The sequence below is a fragment of the Balaenoptera ricei genome, chromosome 18, assembly GCF_028023285.1.
Source record: "Balaenoptera ricei isolate mBalRic1 chromosome 18, mBalRic1.hap2, whole genome shotgun sequence".
NCBI classification, from domain to species: domain Eukaryota; kingdom Metazoa; phylum Chordata; class Mammalia; order Artiodactyla; family Balaenopteridae; genus Balaenoptera; species Balaenoptera ricei.
In genome coordinates this window covers 9,336,450-9,357,334 of record NC_082656.1, presented here as the reverse complement: position 1 = coordinate 9,357,334, position 20,885 = coordinate 9,336,450, and the positions used below count along the sequence as shown (strand labels likewise).

At 36.9% G+C, this 20,885-nt stretch overlaps 1 protein-coding gene and 1 pseudogene across 9 annotated transcripts in view; one reads left to right on the top strand and one right to left on the bottom strand.

Moving 5' to 3' along the window:
• PDS5B (PDS5 cohesin associated factor B) overlaps positions 1 to 20,885 on the bottom strand; it is a 231,882-nt gene that overhangs the window by 150,081 nt on the left and 60,916 nt on the right. The window lies entirely within an intron of this gene.
• Positions 15,142 to 15,882, top strand: LOC132352362 (small ribosomal subunit protein eS6-like; annotated as a pseudogene).

Sequence of the window (20,885 nt, the reverse complement as noted above, 5' to 3'; positions counted from 1 at the left end):
AAAAAGGCTAAGGTACTCATCTTAAAATTAACTTTAAGTATGCAAGATAGAATTTCCAGAGTACCAATTTTTTATAAAAAGAGATTTCCACACCAAAAAGAAATAAAAAAGAGGATGACATCAGCATCGCTGTGGCATGAGTCATTCCTCTTATCACTCCCCTTCGATTTACAGCTAATCAGAACATCCATAACCCAAAAAAAGCACCTCTGCACAGCACAGCAGGACACCCAAGAGATCCAAACATCTGTTCACCCAACAGTGAGTGGACAGGACCTTGCAAGAGGCTGGGAAGCAAGGGAGGTGGTGACAGGTCCAGCATAAGGTCAACAAGACCTTTCTGGCAGAGAAGGCAGAGGTCTGCCCAGCCTCTGCAGCTGGAGGAACCCATTGTTCTGAGGCGAGACCATAGTGACTGGAGGTAGGGACACAAAAGGGAAGATGGTAAAGAAAACTGAGGGAAAGTGTATCCTGCTATCTGCCCTGAAATTCTGGCAAGATTTTGGACCCATGGACCTCTGAGCAACCCCCCACCCCTGCTACCCCAACTCCAGGATCACCCTACTGGGCTGTGGGCACCCTCAAAGCCCCAAGTGCCGAGCACACACCTCTTCCCACTCTGCTGCCACTCCTTTTTCTCCGTCAGCTTTTTTTATGCACAGGCTCCCAACCTTAGCCAAGAGTCAGTGGTGGTAAGAAAAAACAAAAACTTGTGCTATATAGCGTCACCTAGAAAACAAAATACTCCTAATTACCAACCTACTAAACTGTTAGGCTCAAAATAAACAAAGCCTTGCCTAAATAAGATGTTCACTACTTCAAATGCAACGACAGAAACACTTGTCATCAAACACTATGAAAAAAATCAAAGGAACACTGCATCACAAAAAGAATGACAATTTTCCAGCAACCAAACACAAACACATGGACTAGTGTGATCTGACCAATAAAGAATTCAAAACAGCTATTATGTTGAAATTTGACAAGCTATAAGAAAACACAAAAAAAAGCAATATAACAACTTGATGAATAAAATTGATGAACAGGAGTATGTTACCAAAAAAGACTGAAATTCTAAAAAAGAACCAAACAACTTCTGGAGCTGAAGAACTCAATAAAGGAGATGAAGAATGCATTAGAAAGCAATGGAAATAAAGCAGATCAGATGAAGAGAGAATAAGTGACGTTGAGGACAGGAACAGAGACAATTCAGGTGAAGAGGAGAAGGAACTAAGGTTTTTAAAAACTGAAGAAACCCTATGAGAACTATCAGACTCGATTAGGAGAAGCAATGTTAAGATTAATGGGTATACCAGAAAAACAGAAGGAGAAGATAATAGAAATTATATTTGAAGAAAAAATAGCTGAGAACTTCCCAAGCCTGGGGAAAGAACTGGATAAAACAAGTCCATGAAGCTAATACAACACCTTATTATCTCAATGCAAAAAGACCTTCTCCAAACACATTATGTTAAAATTCTCAAGTCAATGATAAAAAACTTCGGGGCTTCCCTGGTGGCGCAGTGGTTGAGAATCTGCCTGCCAATGCAGGGGACACGGGTTCGAGCCCTGGTCTGGGAAGATCCCACATGCCACGGAGCAACTGGGCCCGTGAGCCACAATTACTGAGCCTGCGCGTCTGTTGCTCCGCAACAAGAGAGGCCGCGATAGTGAGAGGCCCGCGCACCGTGATGAAGAGTGGTCCCCACTTGCCACAACCAGAGAAAGCCCTCGCACAGAAACGAAGACTCAACACAGTCATAAATAAATAAATAAATAAATAAATAAAAGAACATGAATTTCTTTAAAAAAAAAAAAAAACTTTAAGGGCAGGCAGGGGGAAAAAAAAGACGGGAACCCCCTCTCTGACCCCAATGAAGCTATCAGCAGATTTTTCAACAGAAACTACACAGGCCAGGAGAGAATGGAATGACAAAGTATTGAAACATTAAAACTGCCAGCTAAGAATACTCTATCCAGCAAAATTACATTTCAGATATGAAGAAGACATAAAAGCTTTCCCAGACAAACAAAAGTGAGTTCACCACCATCAGACCTGCCTTACGAGAAATGTTAGGATGAGCAATTTAAACTGAAACAAAAAGACAAAAGTACACAAAACTCTAAGGTGATAAATAGAATTAGAAAACTGTTACTTTCTTTACAAAAATATATAAAACACTTGATTATAGCATCAAGGTTAAAGGAAAAGAACATTAAAAATAACTATCGCTACTACAACTTGGTAATGAAATCACAATATGAAAAGATAATTTATGACATCAGAATTATAAAGAAGAGTAAAAGGCTGAAACCTTTATAGGTGAATGAAAATAAGTTGCTATCCACAGAAAAAGAACTATTTACCTATGAAGTGGGTTATGTAAACCTTATGGTAACCACCAAGCAAAAATCTAGAGCAGAGACACAAAACATAAAAAAAAAGGGGGCGGGGGGTGTGACTTAGCAAATCGCCATGGAAAACCACCACATACAAATGTAGACAAAAATAGAAAGAAAGGAAATGGAAAGACAAAATAACCAGCAGGCAAAAAATAAAATGGAGGTAGTAAATCTTTACATATCAATAATCACCCTAAACGTAAATGGACTGACCTCATCAACCAAAAGACACGTAATAGCTGGATGGATAAAAAAACAAGACCCAACTATACTCTGCCTACTGGAGACTCATTTCAGCTCTAAAGACACATGTAGACTCAGAGTGAAAGGACAGAAGATGATATTCCAAGCACACAGAAACCAAAAGAAGGCAGGTGTAGCCATACTTATATCAGACAAAGCAGACTTCAAGCCAAAAGCCTAACAAGAGACAATAAAGGTCATTACATAATGATAAAGGGATCAGTATATCAAGGCATAACAAAAGTAAATATATACAACCCCAACATTTAGGCACGGGACATGTTAAACAAATACTAATAAATCTTAAGGGAGAAAGAGACAATACAGTAACAGTAAGGAACTTCAATAGCCCCCTAACACCAATGGATAGATCATCCAGACAGAAAATCAGCTAGGTAACATTGGAATTGAACCACTCTCTAGAACAAATGGACTTAAAAGACATATAGAGAACAATCCATCCAATAGCAGCAGAATGCACATTCTTTTTAAGTGCACATGGAACATTCTCCACAACAGATCCTACCTTAGGCCACAAAACAAATCTCAGCAAGTTTAAGACTAAGATCATACCAATTGTCTTTTCTGACCACAATGACATGAAATTAGAAATAAACAAGAAAAAATTGAGAAGACCTACAAATATGTAGCTGCTAAACAATACACTTCTAAACAACCACTGGGTCAACAAAGAAATCAAAAGGGAAATAAAAATTCTCAACACAAATGAAAATGCAAAAACGACATATCAAATATTGTGGGATGCAGAAAAAGCAGTTCTGAGAGAAAAATTTATAGCAATAAATGCAAATGCTAAGAAATTAGAAAGATCTCAAATAAATAACGTAGCTTTACACTTCAAGGGACTAGAAAAAGAACAACAAATCAAGTCCAAAGTTAGCATAAGGAAGGAAATAATATAAAATGGAGACCAGAAAAACAATAGGATCAACAAAACTAAGACCTGGTTCTTCAAAAACATAAACAAAATTGACAAACCTTTAGCTAGACTAAGAAAAAAAAGAGAGGACTCAAAATTAGAAACCAAAAAGGAAATACTACAACTGATATTACAGAAATACATAAAACTGTAAGTGACTACTATGAACAATTTTATGCCAACATAATCTAGAAGAAAAGGATACATTTCTACAAACATACAACCTGCCAAGACTGAATCAAGAAGAAACAGAAAATCTGAACAGACCAACAATGAGTAAAGAGATTGAATCAGTAATCAAAAATCTCCCAATACAGAAAACTCCAGAACCAGACATCTTCACTGAAGAATTAACACCAATCCTCCTCAAACTCTTCCAAAATACTGAGGAAGGAAAATGTCCTAACTCACTCTATGAAGGTAGCATTACCTTGATACCAAAACCAGATAAGGATACCACAGGAAAAAAATATATAGATCAATATTCCTGATGAATATAGAGATGCAAAAATTGTCAACAATATATTAGCAACCAAATTCAAGAATACATGCAAAGGCGTATTACACCATGAGCAAGTGGGATTTATCCCTGGTATGTAAAGGATGATTTAATGTATGTACATCAATAAGTGTAATACATCACATCAATAAAATAAAGGGCAAAAATCACATGATCATCTCAATATTTGCAGAAAAATTATTGACAAAATGCAAAATTCTTTCATGAGGAAAATTGCCAACATATTGGGTATGGAAGGACTATACCTCAACATAAAGGCCATATTGTCAATGGAGAGAAACTGAAAGTGTCTCCCCTAAGATCCGGAACAAGACAAGGATGCCCACTCTCACCACTCCTAATCAGTATATTACCAGAAGTACTAGCTAAAACAGTTGCACAAAACCAACAAATAAAAGGCATCCAAATTAGAAACAAAGTAAAACTGTTGCTATTTGCTGATATGATCTTACACATAGAATCAAAAAAAAAAAAAAAAAAAACATAAAAAAACTGTTGGAATTAGTTAACAATTTCAGTAAAGTGCAGAATACAAAATCAACATACAGAAATCAGTTGCAGTCCTTTACACTGATGATGGAGCATTTGAAAAAGAAAGAAAACTATCCAGGTTACCATAGCATCAAAAATAATAAAATATTTACAAATAAATTAAACCAAGGAAGTGAAAGATCTGTATAATGAAAACCACAAGACTGCTAAAAGAAATTAAAGACATAAACAAATGGAAAGATATCCCACACTCATGAAACAAAAGAACACTGTTAAAATGGCCACACTAACCAAAGCTATCTACAGTTTCAACACAATCCCCATCAAATAAAAGGCTATTCTTCATAGGAATAGAGGAAATAATCCTAAAACTTGTGGGACCCACAAAAGATCCCAAACACCCAAAGCAATTCTGAGAAAAAAAGAACAAAGCCAGAGATATCACACTTCCAGATTTCAAACTAGACCACAAGCCATAGTAATAAAGAGAGTATGATACAAGCACAAAAACAGACACATGAGCCAATGAATAAAGAGCCCAGAATTAAATTCCAGCGTATAAGGTCAACAAATATTCACCAAGGGAACTGAAAATACCGAATAGGGAAAGAACAGTCTCTTCAACAAATGATGGTGGGAAAACTGGAGAAACACATGCAGAACAAAGAAACTGGACCTCAATCTAACACCACTCACAAAAATTAACTCAAAGTGGATCAAAGACAAACACAAGACCTGATACCATTAAACTTCTAGAAGAAAATGTAGGGAGGAAGCTCACCAATAATGGTTTTGGCAATGATTTTTTAGACTTCACCAAAAGCACAAACAGCAAAAGCAAAAATCAACAAATGGGACTACATCAAACTCAAAAGCTTCTGCACAGCAAAAGAAACAGCAAAACGTACAGAGAGAAAATTTACCCAAACCATATATTGGATAACGAGTTAATATACAAAATATAAAGAGCTTAATCAACTTAATAACAAAAAAAATCTAATTAAAAAATGGGCAGAAAAAATAGACATTTTCCCAAAAAGAACATCAAAATGGCCAACACACATATGAAGAGATGCTTGACATCACACTAATCATCAGGGAAATACAAATCAATACCACAATGAGATATCCCCTCACACATGTTAGAATGGCAATAACCAAGAAGAGACAACAAGTGCTGGCAAAGATGTGGTGAAAAGGGAACTCTTATAAATTGTTGGTGGGAATGTAAATTGGTCCAAGCACTATGGAAAACAACATGGTTGTTCAATAAAAACAACATGGCTGTTCCTCAAAAAAAAAAAAAAAAAAAAATAGATCTACCATACAATCCAGCAATTACAATTCTGAGTATATACTCAAAGGAAATGAAAACAGAATTTTGACAAAATTCACGCACTTTCATGTTTATCACAGTATTATTCACAATAATAATATATTATTATTATTAAATAATAAAGGATATTACAAAACCCCAAAGGTCATCAATGGATAAATGGATAAAATAGAGGTGGTATATATACACAAAGGAATATTATTCAACCATGAGAAAGGAGGTTATCCCGCCACTGCGACAACATGGATGGAACGTGAGCACATTATGCTAAGTGAGGTAAATCAGAGAAAGACATGTTATCACTTATAAGTGGAATCCAAAAAGTTAAACCTATAAAAAACACAGTAACATGGTGGTTGCCAGGGGATGCATGGGGTAGAAAGAATGGGGGATAAGACTAATGGTGTTCAGGGGTACAAACTTGTAACAAGTAGTAAATAAGCCATAGAGATCTATGCACAGAATAATAAATATAGACAATAATGTTGTACTATAATTATGTAATGTGATTAGTACCACTACTTCAACAATCACATTACAGTATATAAATGTATCAAAGTAATATGCTGTACACCTCGGACTTACACAATGTTACATGTCAAATTGCTTCAATTAAAAGAAACTTCAATAAAAAAAAGAAAAAGAAATGGATTGTGGTAAAATGAAAACAAATCTTTAAAAAGAAATAAAAGCAAGCAAAGAAAAGGGAAAGGTTGGGCACAGAACAGAAAATGGAAACTACAAGAAAAAGAAAAGTGGGTACCTACATTATTATCAGACCAAACAGATTTTAAAACATAAAAAGTTATAAGACATCATCATAAAGAAGTCATCACAAAATAATTAAAATAGTGAAATCACCAGGAAGGTAATTTTACATTTATATGAACTATTAAATGACATTAAAATACAGCAAAAATTGATAAAACCACAGGGATAAACTGACATATCCATGAACAGAGTACAAACAGTTTTAACACCTTTTCCACTACTGACAGATTATACACTAGAAAAATTAACAAAGATATAGAAAACTTAAATAAGATAATTAACAAGCTTGACTTGTTGGTCATTCATAGAACCCTGCACTCTTACACATTCTTCTCAAGCACAATATATAACACTTAGAAAAATTAAGGACAATCTAGTATACAACAAATTCAAAAGAATCCAAATCTCACTGACCACATCTTTCTGACTAAAATGTCATCAACCAGTAGAAAACAAAAAGATAAATATGTCCATGTGTTAGGAAATGTAAAAACACACAAATAATAATAACACAGATGTAAGAAAAAATAGATACAAAACTTGTAGTAATTAGGGAAAGTAGTATAGAAAGGAAAATTGAGAGCCTTTTATATTTATACTGAAAAGAAAAAAAGGGTTAAAATAAAGAAGTTAAGCATGAAACCTAAGGAGCCAGGAAAAGAAAATAAGAATAAAACAAAAATGAACCCAAAGAATAGAGAAAAAAAATAATAAAGAGCAGAAGTTAATTAGGAGAATACACCTAAACAGCCAAAAATTGGCAAATTTCTGATAAGGCTGATCAAGAATAGAAATTTTTAAAATTAACATTAGGAATAAAAAAAGAATGTAACTACAGACATTAGTATGGGTATTAAAAGCATGATAAAGAATACTTTAAGCCAAGGATTGGCAAACTTTTTCTTAAAAGACTAGACAATAAATGCTTTTGGCTTATGGCTCATACCTTCTTTCCTAACTCCGCACTTACAGCACTAAAGCAATCACAGACAATATGAATGAGTGTGGCTGTATTCCAATAAAACTTTATTTACAAAAAGAGGCAGGCAGCCCGTGGGCAATAGTTTGCTGAATCCCTGCTTTATGCCAATAAATCTGGCAACTCAGGTGATATAATTTCCTAGAAAAACAACATAAATAACAAAACCTTATTCTAGAAGAAATTTAAAAATCTAAATAGACCAGTAATCATTAAAGAAACTGAAAATTGAAAACGAAACATCAGGCTTAATGAGCTGTTTCAAATTTTCAAAGAACAGAATGGTTCCATCTTATACAAAAGCTTCCAGAAAACAGACACAAAGAGAATATTTTCCATCTTTCTGTGAAACTAATAAAACCCTGACATGAAAATCAAAAAATACTACAAAGACTCATAAGCAAACATACATACATGGATTAACCACATAACTCCAGCAACGTATCTTAAAAGACAGCTATATCACAGCACTGCTCAACAGAACTTCCTGCAATGGAAACGTTCTATATAATTTGCACTGTCCAATATCATAGCCGCTAGCTACAATTAACACTTGAAATGTGGTTGGTATGCCTAAGAAACTGGATTTTAATTTTGCTTAATTCTCATTAATTAAAATTAAACTGCCACATGGGGCTAGTGGCTTCTATATTGGACAGGGTAGCTATCTTATGACCAACTTGGGTTTATCCTAATAATGCAAGGTTGGTTTATAACCAGAAAAATCTATCAACATGATCTACCACATCAACACACTGAAGGAAGAAAGAAAACTATCTCAACACCTGCAGAAATCAATGCCCATTTGCTAAAAATACAAGAAAAGAAAATATGCTTACCTAAATAAAGCTTATCTACCAAAAACCAACAACAAACATCATTCTTAATGGTGAAACGTATCAAGTATTCCCTCTAAAGCCAAAAAATAATAATAATTCCACTACCACTACTGCTCTTTAATATTTACCAGAAGATTCTAGCTAGTACACTAAGAAAAGGAAATCAGTGTATAAGGATTAGAAACTACAGTCTCATTATTTGCAAGTGATATAATTTGCTATGTAGAAACTGATAAACAGCAAAATATTGGAAAACAAAAAGCTTAATAAGGTAGGCAGATTAGTATGCAAAAATCTACTGCATTTCCATACACCAGTCAAAGCAACTGAAAATGTAAATTAAAATCAAAAAAAAATATTTCAAGGTACATTTTAAAGATTTAACCAAACATGTTTAAGACCTATATGATGAAAACTGTAACACCTTACTAAAAAACATTATATAAAATCTAAATGCTTACAAAGATATACTATGTTCATATCATAAAGATGGCAATTCTCCCCCAAAGTATCTTATAAATAAATAAGTCAACAGAGCACCTGAAAGACCTTAGTACCAGATTTTAAAATTATTCAGATGTGCAAAAAGCTAAAACACACATGAAAAATGAAGTGGGGAGGAATTTGCCCTAACAGAAAGCGTAAGTTATTACAGTGAGGATAGACATATAGATCATGGAACAGAAATGAGTCTAAAAATAGACCTACACACATATGGTAACTTGATTGTGATAGAGTTAGTTTTGCAGATCAATGCAGAAAAGATGGACTCTTTAACAAAGGAATCTGAATATTCATAAAGGAAAAAATGGATTTCCATCCCTATCCCACTACTGATGAGGAAAAAAAACAAAAGCATCCCCAGTGAAATGAAATGAAAGACAAAGGTTTAAAACAAGAGACATTTTTTATGACCCAAGTCTGGAAAGATTTCTTAAACCAAACTAAATATAAATTTTAAAAAAACCATGAAATAAAAAATTGATAATCTTTACTACATTAAAATTAATACCTCAATATGGGGGAAGGTATTTATAACTCAACTTTTTTTTAAAGTTAGTAACCAGAATATACAAAGAACACGTACAAATAGGGAAGAAAAACACAACCAAACAGGAAAAAAGCGTCAATATCAGGTGCATTACAAAACACGAATAAATATCCATTAAACATTTGACAAGTTGTCCCCTCTCTCCTTTGTAATGAGAAAAATAAAAATTAAGACCACAATAAGGAAGGATTTTACACACAATGAACTAGCAAAACTTGAAACAGGTAATAACACCATTATTAAACCAGATGCTAGCAAGGGAAATGAAACTGCCACAGTTGGTTTAAACTACTCTTATTTAACCCTTGTGGTTCACTAGGGACCAGCCTCCTCCCAAGCACATGTAACAAACCTGAGCTCCATTTGCAAGAAAGAAGCTAACCACACTGTTTGCCACATTGGTCCCTTCCTTTCAGATATTTATATCTCTTAACTTATCTCATATTTTCACACTGTCAAGATACCCAAAACAATGTGGGTATGTGCCTGCCTCCCCTACAACCATTACAACCCTCTTTGATAATGTAGCTGCAATGAATTTAGGGTAGCAGTAATATCTAACTCCATTAAATAGGCCCTAACTGGCCGAGATAATCAGAATAACTCCATCTCCCTAGAGAATAAATACATGGTTTACAGTAAAACAGATTTAAACTGATGGGGATATGGCAATTCTCCAAGCCAGAGGTACTGATACACAGGTGGTTCGACCATAGATCAGGAATTTGTTTTAGCTGAGACAAATAATAAATATGCACATGATTTCACTTCTCACTAGTGTACAATCTCTGTCTTGCAAACGAGTTCTCTCAGCAAAGACTGTCAACATCAGAGAATCTATTAATGAATGAATTATATTGACAGGCAAAAGAAGAAAAAAAAAACACAAGATCATCTAAATTAAACTACTCCCTATTCCTGATTTATATAAATCTCTCTCAGAACAAATCAGGAAAAGAGGAGAGATTCTTTTAATATAATGAACAGTACCTTTCAGAAGTAAAGAGCAAATAATTAAACTTAGTTACAAAACACTAGAGCATTTCCACTTAGACAAGTGCAAGATAAGAGTGCTCACAGGGACCTCCCTGGTGGTGCAGTGGTTAAGAATCCGTCTGCCAATGCAGGCGACAAGGGTTCGAGCCCTGGTCCAGGAAGATCCCACATGCTGCGGAGCAACTAAGCCCTTGGGCGCCACTACTACTGAGCCCTCGCGCCACAACCACTGAAGCCCGCGCGCCTAGAGCCCGTGCTCCGCAACAAGAGAAGCCACCGTAATGAAAAGCCCGCACACCACAATGAAGAGTAGCCCCCGCTCGCCACAACTAGAGAAAGCCCACACGAAGCAACAAAGACCCAACACAGCCAAAAATAAATGAATAAATAAATTAAAAAAATTAAAAAAAGAGTGCTCACAGTATCCATTTGGATTCGTGAAGTGTCAAGGAACAAAATTTCCTAGTCCAACTACATTCAACAACAAAAAGAGTTTATTGTCTTGGGGAAATAAATAGTAATCCCAAAGTAGAGAAGGCTTTCGGTATGGTTCCATTATTGCTCTTGACTCTAATTCTATCCCAGTTCCTTGACTCTGTCTTCTCCACATGCCAGTTTGAACCCCAAGATACCAGGCAATGGCAACATGGGCTACATTTTTTTTTAATATATTTACATGCAGAGACGAGTATAACAGAAAAGTATGTAAAATTACATGTCCTACAACAGTAAAGTTAAGCAATTTTTGGTATAAACATACAAAACTACAAGTGATGATGCAATTTATGTGCTGACCCAGATCAAAGTCCAAAATACATCATTAAATTGAAAAGGCAAAACAATACATACAGCATGACCTCCATTTGTGTTTTTAAAACATAAAATTTTTTTAAATAAAAAAAGTAATTGCCAGTTCTAACTTAGCACTTTGAAATATTTCTAGAACTCAAGATGTAACTACTAAGGAAGTCTTTGGCTGCAGGCAAGAACATTATGAAAATAGTATTTTGAAAACAAAAGTCTACTTCTAGATTGCCAAATTACTGTATTAACTACATAGTAAATGAAAGAATAAAACTAACATTCATTGAGCATCTATTTGCCAGAAACTACATAAATTACTTTTACGTATTCAATACTTGGTGTTACTCATCTTTCCAGCAACCCTGAAATATATGAGGTTCATGCTAAGAAAGAATTAACAGAAACAACATGTCCATAGCCCACAGGTCATAACTCTTGTAATTGACAAAGCTGGAATTCAATTCCAAATTTAATTCCAATAGAATATTATTCAGCCATTAAATGAAAGAAGGAAATCCTGCCATTTGCAACAACACAGATGGAACTGGAGGGCATTATGCTAAGTGAAATAAGTCAGAGAGAGAAAGACAAATACTGTATGATCTCATTTATATGTGGAATCTAAACCAAACAAAAAACTGAATTCACAGATAGAGGGAACAAATTACATTGGTGGCTGCCAGAGCTGGAGGGTGAGGTGGGCAAAATGGGTGAACGTGGTCAAAAAGTACAAACTTCCAGTTATAAAATAAGTCATGGGGATGTAAGTGCAGCATGGTGACTATAATTAATAATACTGCATTGTATATTTGAAATTTGCTAAGAGAATAAATCTTAAAAAGTTCTTTCCATAAAAAAAAAATGTGTAACTAGGTGTGGTGATGGATGTTAACTATAACTAGACTTATTGTGGTAATCATTTCACAATATATACAATACCAAATCATTACGTTGTACACCTGAAACTAATATGGTATATGTCAATCATATCTCAATTTTTAAAACTTTTTTAAAAGATTTTTTTGATGTGGACCATTTTTAAAGTCTTTATTGCATTTGTTACAATATTGCTTCTGTTTTATGTTTTGCTTGTTTGGCCACAAGGCATGTGGGATCCTAGCTCCCTGACCAGGGACTGGACCTGCACCCCTGCACTGTAAGGCCAAGTCCCAACCACTGGACCGCCAGGGAAGTCTCAATTTTTTAAACATTTTAACTTTACTAAGTAGCCCTTATCTTCCATTAATTCCCCGTATATTTAACTTTCCACAGTTTGCCACCCTTAGAAACTCAATGTCCTTTTCCTTCGCCTTGTCACTTCTCTAAAAATGCATTGTTCTTTTGTCAGTCTAATACGTAGGGTCCCAGCCAATGAATTTAGGATGGATAGAGGAAACAGATTTTTTCCTCCCATACAAGAAATTAGCAAAAGACAGATTTTTACTAATGTATGTATGTATAGGAGTTCACAGAAAAATGTGACTCAAGGAGACATTTAAAATCTGAGCCTTATATAGCATCTTAATAGGGGAAGGGCATTGATAGGAAAACAAATGACTATTTGAAAAGATAAATGGGCCCTGACAAGAACAAATGGGAGACAGGGAAGTTTTGTGACTATGTCTGTTTATGTGTGATGTGGAGACTTCTCATCTCCAGTAATAAGAGTCAATCTTCCCTGGCTGCTCCAGGAAGGGTATTTATGACAATTGAGTTCTTCGGGGAAGCTATGCTTTTAGGCAGAGAAGAGAATTCAGGAACTCAAATGCCTTCTCAAAATATTTTTTATGCCATGATAGCTTATTCTGGATCCCTTTAGGTGTCAAGACTATAGCAATGCAGGACAGAGACTGGGCTCAACTCTGAATACAACAAGGATAAGAGGGAATTAATAACAAAAACAAAAAAAGTTCGCGCTTCAAAGGGTAACATCAAGAAAGCATAACAGGGCTTCCCTGGTGGTGCAGTGGTTGAGAGTCTGCCTGCCAATGTAGGGGACACGGGTTCGAGCCCTGGTCTGGGAAGATTCCACATGCCGCGGAGCAACTGGGCCCGTGAGCCACGATTGCTGAGCCTGCGCGTCTGGGGCCTGTGCTCCGCAACAAGAGAGGCCACGATGATGAGGGGCCCACGCACCACGATGAAGAGTGGCCCCTGCCTGCCACAACTGGAGGAAGCCCTCGCACAGAGACGAAGACCCAGCACAGCCATAAATAGATAAATAAATAAATAAATACATAAATAAACCCAAAGTTTAAAAAAAAAAAAAAGAACAAAATATAATTTAAAAAGAAAAAAAAAAGAAAACGTAACAGCTACCAACAGAATGGGAGAAAATTTATGTAAATCATATACATAAGTGTATCTGCTAAGGAGCTTGTATCTAGAGTACACAAAGAACTATCACAACTCAATTTTAAAATGGACAAAGGATCTGAACAGTTTTCCAAAGATACACAAGTTGTTAATACACACATGAAAAATTGCTCAACATCATTAACCATCAGGAAATGCATATCAAAACCACAATGAGATACCAGCTCACACCCACTAGGATGGCTATAATCAAAAAGACAGACAATAACAAGTGTGGGCAAGGATGTAGAGAAATTAAAACCTTCATACACCGATGGTAGGAATGTAAAACGGTGCTGTAGCTTTGGCTTTTCCTCAAACAGTTAAACCAAGTTAACATATGATCCAGCAGAAATAAAAACATGTCTGCACATAAACTTTTACACGAATGCTCATTATAGTATTACTCATAATAGCTAAAGTGGAAACAACCCAAATGCCCATCAACTAATGAATGGATAAAATATAGTCTAGCCATATAATGGAATATCTGGCAATAACAAGAAATGAAGTACTGACATATACCACAACACAGATGAACTTCGACAACATTAAGTTAAAGACACCAATTACAAGGGACCAAATATTAAATGATTCCACTAATATGAAATGTACAGAATAGGCAGATCTATAGAGACAGAAAGCAGATTAGTGGTTGCAGAGGGGAGGGGAAGGGAGATGAGACGTTAGGGGGTGTTGGCTAAAAGGTGTGGGTTTCTTTGCGGGGTAATGAAATGTTCTAAAATTGACTGTGGTAACAGATGCACGACTCTGTAAATATACTAAACCACTGAGCTGTACACTAAATTAGTGAACTGTATTGTATGTGAATTATATCCAAAAAAGGATGTTTAAAAACACCAATGAGATAAAAGCTATAATAACTCATATACCAATCCAGGCAAAGAATCAGGAGTCTGAAAGTATGTAGTAGGGATAAGGAAACCTTCCCTGAAAAATCACACTTGAGCTAAATCTTTAAGAAGATGCGCAAAGTGTGCCAACAGAACAAACATACGCAGAGGATTTCACATGAAATTAAAAGCACACGCAGATGCACAGACATGCAAGAGAATATAACAGTCCTGGATAATTTCACACAGCAGAAATCAGAAATTCTGTTGCAAAGTAACTAAAGATTCTGCTGGAGAGGGAAGCAGAGACAGATTCATCAAGAGCCCTGAACGCTCAACTTTATTTTTTCTTGCAAGCAATGTGAAGTTAACATTTTAACCAAACGAATAAAATGATCAAATGTTCTTTCCATAAACTATTTTGACAGTCCCTGGAAGATGGACTGGGAAAAGGTAAGAATGGAGTTAAGAGACTGACTAGGAGGCTTCTAAACTAATTTAAGAAAAAAATGATGAGCTCTTTTTTGCAGCACCTTGGAGCTGGTCAGCTGCTTCAGGATGAAACTGAATATCTCTTTCCCAGCCACTAGATGCCAGAAACTCACTGAAGTGGACAATGAATGCAAACTTTGTACCTTTTATGAGAAGTGTATGTCCACAGAAGTTGCTGCTAATGCTCTGGGTAAAGAATGGACGTGTTATGTGGTCGAAATCATTGGTGGGAACGACAAACAAGGTTTCCCATGAATCAGGGTGTCTCCATGGCCGTGTCCATCTGCTACTAAGGGGCAGTCCTGTTACAGACCAAGGAAGACTGGAGAAAGAAAGTGCAAATCTGTTCAGGGTTGCATTGTGGACACCAGTCCAAGTGTTTTCAACTTGGTCATTATTTTAAAAAAAATAAAAAGGGAGAGAAGGATATTCCTGAAGTCACTGACACTACTGCGCCTCGTCGACTCGGGACCAAAATCGCTAAAATTCGCAAACTTTTCAATCTCTCTAGAGAAGATCATGTCCACCAGTGTGTTGTGAGAAAGCCCCTAAACAAAGAGGGTAAGTAACCTAGGACCAAGGCACACAAGATTCAGTGTTTGTTATTCCACGTGTTCTGCAACACAAACATCAGCATATTGCTCTGAAGGAACAGTGTACCAAGAAAAATAAAGAAAGGCTGCAGAATACGCTAAACTTTTGGCCAAGAGAATGAAGGAGGCCAAAGAAAAATGCCAGGAAGAGACTACCAAGAGAGGGAGGCTGTCCTCTCTGAAAGCTTCTACCTCTGAGTCCAGTCAAAAATAAGATGTTCTAAGAGTAACAAATAAATAAGGTCAGATAAAAAAAAAAAAAAAATGAGAAGAATCTGCACTAAACCAAAAGCAATAAGCATAAAGGAGAAGAGTGTGAGAGATAACAGAAATAGTAAATTTATTAACTAACTGGAGAGAGAAAAAAAACAATTAAGGAATGAAAATCAGGAGTGAGGTCAAACTTCAGATGTTGATTTGAGAGTAACCAACATTAAACAGAAGCCACAGAAATGAATGACATTGTGCAAGAAAAGCTCAGGAAGGAGATGGAGAAAAAAAAAAGACAAAGTACCGTGGAATAGTTTTTCCTCAAATTGAAATGTCCCCATATAACCAATTCACATCAGTAAAATCCATAATTACTATATTAGGAAACTAACTATAAAGATTAATACTACTTCATGAAAAAATTAGATGGCTCTAAAAAGAAAAGGGTGATTAACTTCAGCCTCATTTAATATTTTCAATAAGAAAGGTTTTTCTTATTTGCAACAAGAAAGGTTTTTCAGCATAGGGTAATAAGAAGAAGAAAAGGAATAACATATAGAGTACCCACCTAGCCTGTGCTCGTAGTTCTAAACAATGTATATTAATTCATTGAATCCTCACCAACAATGGTGGGAGGTAACCAATCTCCTTTCCTAGAAAGTGAGGCACAAAGAGGTTAAGTAATGTGCCCAAGGCTGAAAGGCTAGTAAGGTCTGGGACAAGGACTCTAACAGTTCCAGAGGCCCCATGTTTTACCACTGTACTGGCTGTCAAAGGCCAGTATTAGGTTTTCAAAGCAAAAACAAAAAACCTTGGTTCAACGTTGGGTCTACCACCAACCTTGGCATATTGGTAACTTAAGCAATTCAGTCTGTCTCCTCAGCTATAAGGAGGAAATAATGACAGCATCACAGGATTATTATGAGTATTTTAGTCATGAATATAGAACACCTAATCATTGTAAGTAATAATAATAAACATTTACTGAGCACATATTGGCATATATTAAGGCACTACCACAGACACTTTACACAGTTTATTTTACCTAATCTTCAAAATTGTCTCAAAAAGAATTGTTACTCTCCTAGCCATTTTTACAGGTTAGGAAACAGATTCAAAGGGATGAATAGACTTGTGCAGCATCATGTTGTATAGTAAAATGCTTATACAATCGCCCCAATTCTCCACCCCTCCTAGTAGCCATACCCCTAGCAATGTGACACTGCAGCTCCTCCCATCAAGAGGTAGAGCTCATTTTCCCACATCTTGAATCTTGTCTGGCCTCATGACTTGCCTTGAACCAACAGAACGTGGCAGAAGTGATGTTGTGCCAGTTCCAAGTGTAGACCTCAAGAGACCTTGCTTGTTTCTACTACCTCTCTAAGAATCCTGCCACCACCATGTGAAGAAGCCCAGACTTGCCTGATAAATGATGAGAGACATGTGCCTCAGTCACCCTCCATCATCCAGCAGAGAGCCAGCCAACAGCCAGAAATGTGAGAAGCCACCATAGACCAGCCAGCTTCCAGACAATCTGCCAGGTGACCACCGATGTTATGAGCTATCCTAGATGAAATCTGCCAAATCTAGCCCAGGTGATCAGAACCATCCATGTGATCTACAGATTCATGAGTAATAACACACACTCATTTTAAGCCACTGAAATGCGGGGGGTGGGGGGGGGGGTTGTTAAAGAGCCATAGTTAACAGAAAGTCATGGTAAGCAGAACAGCTGGAATTTAAAGCCAGGTGGTCTGACTCCAGGCTCACCCTCTTTCCAGTTTCAGAGTAGATATAACAAGCAATGCTACTGCAGTATTTTCATTTGTGAAAATGATGTCACTTATATTCACTGTTCTTTATTCTTTAAAATTAATTTATAAAAGCTCAAAATAGTAAATGTAATTCTCATTTCCTCCTTTAGGTAAACAAACAATCCAAGAAGTATATCAGATCTAGATTCAAAACTTGGGACTCTCCTGGCGGTCCACTGGTTAAGACTCCACGCTTCCAATGCAGGGGGCGTAGGTTCGATTCCTGGTCGGGGAACTAAGATCCCACATGCCGTACGGCCAAAAAACAAACAAAAAAACACATAGATTCAAACTCAACTGCTACCAACCTACCAACCATCTGCACATTATTAAATATGGGATAATAAAAAAGAAAAAACTATACGCACGTTCTGAATATATTTACACTTCTTTCAAAATAAATATTTCATATAGGGTATCCTACTAACTCCCCAAGTACTGTGAAATATACCTGTATTAATTTGTATTAACTCATTCTCACTCTAAACAGATTTCCTTTGTTTCCCAATTCACTGACACATACAACACACCACATCACTTACCCACCCATATCCATCTATGCCCATATAGTTCCTTTGGAAGATCTTAGTTTCCACCAAGGGATGCAGAAACGATTCCATTAAACTGTAAGTTGAGGGTGCCACCCAGCCACTTTGGGTTATTCGTGCCAATGAATCAACAGACAAAGAAGGGGGTTACAGAACCGACTAGGGTTATGATCTCACAATCAAGGGGAAGTCAGGTTGCTACCACACAAGAGGGGCTAACAGAAAGTATGTCTGGAATGCAGGAGTTCCTCTGGGAGGCCACTTAGTATTTCCATGTACTGTGATTAAAGTCAGTGGAAACAATCCAGGCAGGACTGCTAATGACCCAGACCCTTAAGGAATGAAGATTTAGGTCACCCCATCAGGCAAGAAACCACAACCAGCTGAGGTATTGCCAAGAACAGAGGGACTGTGGAATGACAACAGAAGATAATTATAGACAGCAACTACAACCACATGACTAGTTGCAGAAATGAAAATTCTAATGAGTATTTCTTCCTTTTATGATATAAAAAATTTGTATATATATTAACCAACTTACTTCTTACCCCACTTTCTACATCCATCTGATAGTAGCTAATCTCATATCTCCATATTTAAGTTACAGGATATTAAGTAGAAAATGTGACATAGGTAGAAAAAAAATTAACCCACCTATGGATAAAGGGATTTTGTATCCTCTCTTAAGGAGAGCATTTGTATGTTATCAGGTGAACAAAGGATAGATGCATTATGTTCACCAAAAGTATACTTTTGTAATTGTCTTTATTTATAAGGTAAATATGATAAAAACAAGTGTGCACTGGTGCCGTGGTGACAAGTGATGGTCTGTGATGGCTTTTTACCTTAGCCGGGTTGCAACTACATTTTCCCAAACACCATTCATTCCCTGCATGGTTGTGGGTTAGGGTTGGCCTCAAAAAGAAAAAAAAAAATTCCCATGAGATTAGAAGACAAAAGTGAAGCAGCTGCCAGGTTCAGAATGTCAATCTAAGGTCAGGTGTTACCGCAGTCCTCACACAGTGTCATGGATTTTTGGGCTCATTGGCATGGGGCAGCAATTGAGCCTACAGCTCTTCCAGCTCCTGTCAGATCTCCACCTTTGCTTTTCCAAATAATACTGGGGCAGGTTTGTGTGCAGCTCCATGGTGCGGTGTGCCACACCTACTGCAGATTACCTACATCATCAAGGTTGAAGGTTACCTACATCATCAAGGTTGCAGGTGTGGAAGCAGTGAGAGCCATGAAAATTCAAGTTTGGGCTCATAGGTTCTAACTCATTTCTAAAAGTTCCAAATATTCTTTGCAGGTTCCAGTCTAACCTTCCTCTCCCCCCGTTCATGTCCATGTTCCCTTCCCAACTACTAGCCCTGCTAACTTCAAGCCTAGAAGCAGATTCAGTTGTGTATAACTAGTTCCTACAATTGGGAAAACCAAAAAACCAATCACAACAATAATCTTACTTCCCTAATCAAACGCTAACTGACAAAGACAGAAATGTTATTTAGAGTTAGACTACTATAAAAAGGGCTAAAGGTATCCACATGCCTCTTATCTACTTCTTAAAACACTGAATTAAAGATAAAAAACTCAGGGGCTTCCCTGGTGGCGCAGTGGTTAAGAATCCAACTGCCAATGCAGGAGACACGGGTTCGAGCCCTAGTCCGGGAAGATCCCACATGCTGCGGAGCAACTAAGCCCATGTGTCACAACTACTGAGCCTGCGCTCTAGAGCCTTTGAGCCACAGCTACTGAAGCCCGCGCACCTAGAGCCTGTGCTCCGCAACAAGAGAAGCCACCGCAATGAGAAGTCTGCACACTGCAACGAAAAGTAGCGCCCACTCGCCACAACTAGAGAAAGCCTGAGCACAGCAATGAAGACCCACTGCAGCCAAAAATAAATAAGTTTATACAAGAAAAAAAGATAAAAAGTCAAACAGCACATATTGGGGTTATAATATACCTCATTTACCTTCCATCAGCAAAAATACTTAAGGATTTACCTAAAGTATGTTAGGTTTGAACGCGCTTACTTTCTAAATTTATTTATTTTTATTTATTTATTTTTGGCTGCATTGGGTCTTCGTTACTGTGCCCGGGCTTTCTCTGGTTGCGGTGAGTGGGGGCTACGTTGCGGTGTGCAGGCTTCTCATTGCAGTGGCTTCTCATATTGCAGAGCAGGGGCTCTAGGCGCACAGGCTTCAGTACTTGTGGCACGCGGGCTAAGTAGTTGTGGCTCGCAGGCTCTAGAGCACAGGCTCAGTAGTTGTGGCACACGGCCTTAGTTGCTCCACGGCATGAGGGATCTTCCCGGACCAGGGCTCGAACCCATGTCCCCTGCACTGGCAGGTGGATTCTTAACCACTGCGCCACCAGGGAAGCCCTGCACTTACTTTCTACAGAAGCCAGTACAAATTTTAAAATCTATCTCTTACTAAATTATATTTACATTAAGACAACAAAATAACCTTGTTTAATTTCAAGAGAACAATTAAAAATCAACACATCTTAAAATATGTATTTAGACTATATTAATGTTAACCTTAGACTTATGCTAAATGCACAAGACAATCAATTTATTAGATGTATGTGCCATCTTTAGAATCAACGCATCCAGTTCCCTCTTGGACACACTTTCTTTTTAA